A 5,000-nucleotide genomic window follows, 5' to 3' on the forward strand; every position below is an offset into this window, starting at 1 on the left:
CTCCGGACACTCAAGAAGCCAGTTACATCCCCAACCAACAAAACAGATCGTATCCATACTTCTTCTTCACTCAAAAAACTGTAGATTTCAGAAAAAGATCTAGTTTATGAATTAACAATTCTGACCCCTTTCTAAAATAAAAAGACGAAAGAAAGGATCATTTCATCAAAACTCTTCAAAGCGTACGCGTACACATCAAATACAATCTGCCGTTTTTTTTAGCCCTACTCCCCAGCGCTGTCAATGATGATACGGTTGATTTGCCACCGATCGTCGAAGTGGTACCATATACATGAGAAATGTGTCGGCCCAACATCACTACACCCGCATGTAGACGCACACCGACTGTTCCTGTTCTCCCAATGGATCACTCACCCCTTCTGGCGACACCGCTGCCGCTTAAGTACAGCGCTGTATGGATACGCTGTACAATGGTCCGTAGTAATTAATTAGACTAATCGTGCTTCAATAAACTCAAAATTTACAGAGATTATAGCTAAAACATGTGTCTATGTGTATAGATTTCTAGAAATGTAACTCAAATCGTTCGCTCTATATGACAATTTAATTGTACACTTTCTTACAGCCATAGCCGTGCGTATCCATTTGGAAACAACATGTCGTCCAGCGACCACGTGACCGATTTTTTCCGACTCGTCATGGCGCAACTCTCTGTATATAGGGACCCTAGATCCCAGGTACCAAAGGGGAACTCATCTCCTTTAAGTAATACGTATGTGGTCTCCGGCGCAACCTATGAGCGGGTTTTTGTATCGCACTAGAAAATGGTCCCCCGTATAGTTCCAGGATTAGGAGGCCAGGAGCAGGCTATCGTCGTATCCTTCCCGTCGCTGGTGTTTCATTCATACGCCGTATGTGATAGTAGGTACTACCTTGTGGCGCGGAATGCGGGGGTCGTGATTCGGCGCAGGGCGTATGTATACAGAAGTGTGGAGTTCCACCAGTTGTGTACCCTGATCAGATGATCTCAGCATCTCGTGCAAGCTGTATGGTTAGGCTGTAGCTGTGGGCTCACACACAAGCGCCATGTACGTATGTATAGGTCACTTCCACGGCATATATTAATAGCCTCTGTGTGTAAATCCACTAGAAGAAACATTCATCATGGTAGCTTGTAGACGTGCGTATACGTGGTGTTACCATTGAAATGATTTCTGAATGTTAGGCATCGTGACTTGAGACGGCAATAACCTTTTATCATATAGGCTACGAGTATATGTGTTTATCGTCTCTGTATCCCGTTAAGCAAACAAAATATTTTCGCAATCTAGCAAACTTACATTTCGAATATACGCGAATGCACGTGTAGATTCACAGCACTCGCGTGCACAGGCACTTGGAACGTCTCAATAAAAAAAGGTAAATAAACACGAAATGTATTTACTACCAAAGTCTTAATGTTTCTCTACTCTATTTCGCCTATAATTACCTGTAAATGCCGGTCAAATGCTCATCTGCAACACACAAGGAGGCCTACACCGCACGCTAGCTGCTGCACACCGACACATAAATATATAGTTATTTTATTTATATTTATGTGTCAGTGTGCAGTAGCTAGCGTGCGGCGGCCAGCGTACGTGTGACAGTGTGTTGCAGATGAGCATTTGGACGGCATTTACAAGAAATTGTCGGCAATAATAGGTGAAAGAGAGTAGGGAAACATTAAGACGTTGGTAGTAAATAGATTTCGTATTTATTTAGCATTATATTTTATTGAAACGCTCCAAGTGCCTGTGCACGCGTGCGTGTGCACATATATATGAAGGTGGTTTAACGTGTGTTATTATCGCCGTGGCTAACCGAGAAAGGCTTAGCTGACAATTAAGAAATACAAACACAAACAGAGAGCGACTGCCTGTGAGGATCAGGTTTTAGGATGGTTACTGACCTATTGAGCTATATATATTGCTCATTGAGTGTACAAAGTAGATTTACTCGATCTGTATGCATGTTCACATAGTGAGTTTGCCAAGGATTTTACAAACCAAGCATATCAGCACGGGGGATAACACAAAACTAGTTTTTTTTTAAATAATGTACAGGGAGTGTCAGCATAAATTTTAATGATATGTTTAAATATAGTCTTTGCATGTTTTGGCACGCATTGTGACGGTACCGTACACAGCTAGCATACTGCGACGCTGACGTCATGTATGCCGCTGGCGGCGTGATGGAACTGGAAATCTCTCAACGATAATTCTTGCCGGGCTCTAAGTTTCTCTCTCACGATCTGTTCCCTTAATTCTCTCTTGTTATGCATGTGTTTCTGTCCCTGTCGCTCTTTCTCTCTCCTCTCTCTCTCTCTTTCTCTCTCTCTCTTTTCCTCTCTCTCTTTCTTCCTGTCTGTCTGGTCTCCCGGCGTGTGTGTTGTGTGTGTGTGTGTGGGCGGTGCGTAGGCGTGCGTGTGTGTGTGTGTGTGTACGTGCGTGCGTGCGTGCGTGCGTGCGTGCGTGGTGTGTGTGTGTGTGTGTGTGTGTGTGTGTGTGTGTGTGTGTTTGTGCGTGTGTGTGTGAGAGAGAGAGTGTGTGTGTGTCTGCCTCTACCTCTGCACCCCCTCTTTCGCGCCCTCTTTCCTTGTTTTCCTCCTCTTCCCCGTCTCTTGCTTTCCCCTATCAAACTCTCCCTTCTTCCTCTCTCTTTCTTTTCTCTCTCCCTCTCTCTCTCTCTCTCTTGCGTAACCCCCGTTTTCTGTGTCACGCAAGTACGTGCACCATATGCTTGTCTGGCTCGCTAAGCTCGAGCGGGTGGGTATGCCGGTTTATTGCTAACATACGGCTGGCGCTGTATATTTAATTCTGTACGGACACAAGTCTGAGTTAATGTCGTTATACAATTACACCTATTTTATATCACCGCGGCGCTACAATGAAACGCGCCTGTGTAAGTACGTATGTGCGCGCGTGATGAAATGAATGGTATAGCAGCAGCAGCAGCAGCAGCAGCAGCAGCAGCAACACACAATAACACACTGCGTGATTCATAGGTGTGTATAATATAATGGCTAAAGAGCCAGCTTAATGTTTAGCGATGCGTAAAATGATCGGTTCGGATACGTGATGGAAAGCCATCTGACCAGTCGGCGCCTCTCATCTCTTCATGTCTGCTGCTGCTTCTGCTGCTACTGCTACGCTGCTGCTCCTGCTGCTGCTGGTGGTGGTGCTGCTGCAGCTGCTGCTGCTACTACTACTGCTGTTGCTGCTGCTACTGCTGTTGCTGCTGCTGCTGATGATGATTATGATGATGCGGCTGCTACTGCTGCTACTACTGCTGCCATGACTGCTACCGTTGCTGGTGGTTGTGATGCTGCTGCTGCTGGTGGTGCTGCTGCTGCTATTGCTGCTACTGCTGCTGCTGCTGGTGGTGCTGCTGCTGCTATTGCTGCTAGTTGTGGTTCTGCTGTTGCTACTGTTGACGCAGCTAGCGCTGCTGCTACTGCTGCCATTGCCCCATGGCTCCTGCTTATTTCTGGTTATTTACTTAAGCCTGATGGCGGTCGGCTGCTGGCATGGTCCATCCGAACGTGCTTCGCGATGGTGGTGCAGTTAAATTAAGTTCTCTCAGTTCAAAAGCAAATCCCATTTACCCGTAGCGATTATAGCGATTCGTTGCCGCATATACCTCGTAAAACTGACTGCCTCACTTCTTTATTGACGTAGCTATACTGACGGGCCGCCTAGTTAGCCAAAAGAAATCAGTGCCTATGCTAAGGAAGATGCTACAGGGTTAGTGTAGAGGGCCTTAATTTTGTTAACATCTAGTGCTATAGAGGTAACTCACCGCCCGAGCAGCGATATACGGAGCATGCTGGCGTAGCGGTGGAATCACGACCAGTCATTTATGCTGTAACCATGTTTGTAAAAACGACAGTTTCATTCGGTAATAACACACCATTTCTGTAATAACAAATAATTAGCTTTTGTAAGAGCTGTAAGATAATATATGTATGTATATATGGTTCTAGGACAAATACCCCGGACAATCACCCCCCCGGACAATTACCTCCGCGGACAATACCCCCATGCATTTACCCCGCATCCATTTACCCCCCGGACAATTACCCCCGGACTATTTACCCCCCGGAACAATTAGCCCCCGACATTTTCACTCCCCGGACATTACCCCCGCCGGACATTTCCCCCCGGACAATTACCCCCCGGACCATTTACCCCCGGACATTAGCCCCCGCGGACATTCCCCCGGACAATTACTCCCGGGGGGGAGCGGGACATTTACCCGACCGGACAATTACCGCCCCGGACAATACCGCCCCGGTACATTTTACGCCCCCGGACAATTACCGCCCAGAGAGCCATTTACTCCCCAATGCCATTCACACCCCCGACAATCACCCCGCCCGACATTTACACTCCCGGCAACTTACCCCCCGGACATTTTACCCCCGGACATTCAACCCCGCCGCACATTTACACCCCCGGACAATTACCCGGACATTACCCCCGGACAAATTACCCCCCCGACATTGTAACTCACATTGGTGTTTATTATCCATTGTTGAACAGTGATTACAGGCTGGAGGTCGAGGAGGAAGGGAAGAAGGTGGTGGAGAGGAGGGGGAAGAAGGTGGGGAGGTGGTGGAAGGAGGAGGAGAGAGGGATGGAGGTGGAGGAGGAGGAGGAGAGGAGGTGGAGGAGGAGGAGGGAGGAGGAGGAGGAGGAGGAGGAAGGAGGGGGAGGACGGGGGAGAACGTGGTGGAGGATGAGGAGGGGGGAAAAGATGGAGGAGGAGGAGGAGGGGGGAGAAGGTGGAGGAGAAGGAGGAGGAGGAGAGGAGGAGGAGGAGGAGGAGGGGGAAGGAGGAGAGGAGTGAGAGGGACGTAGAGGAGGAGAAGGAAGGAGGAGGAGCGAGGAGGAATGAGAGAGGTGGAAGGAAGGAGGAGGGGGAAAACGTGGAGAGAAGGTGGTGCGAGGAGGAGAAGGGGAAGAGGGAGGGGGGAGAGGTGGAAGGAAGGAGGGGGGAGG

The 5,000-nt window shown here is 48.5% G+C and overlaps 1 protein-coding gene across 1 annotated transcript in view; it reads left to right on the forward strand.

Moving 5' to 3' along the window:
- Positions 1–989: 989 nt before the first annotated feature.
- LOC106809321 (aromatic-L-amino-acid decarboxylase-like) overlaps positions 990–5,000 on the forward strand; it is a 16,219-nt gene continuing 12,208 nt past the window's right edge. Inside the window, exon 1 of the mRNA XM_014812363.1 lies at positions 990–1,049. The gene's annotated coding sequence lies outside the window, so the exon portion shown is untranslated. The remainder of the gene's footprint in view (positions 1,050–5,000) is intronic.

Source organism: Priapulus caudatus, unplaced genomic scaffold (genome assembly GCF_000485595.1).
Source record: "Priapulus caudatus unplaced genomic scaffold, Priapulus_caudatus-5.0.1 Scaffold345, whole genome shotgun sequence".
Lineage (NCBI taxonomy): Eukaryota > Metazoa > Priapulida > Priapulimorpha > Priapulimorphida > Priapulidae > Priapulus > Priapulus caudatus.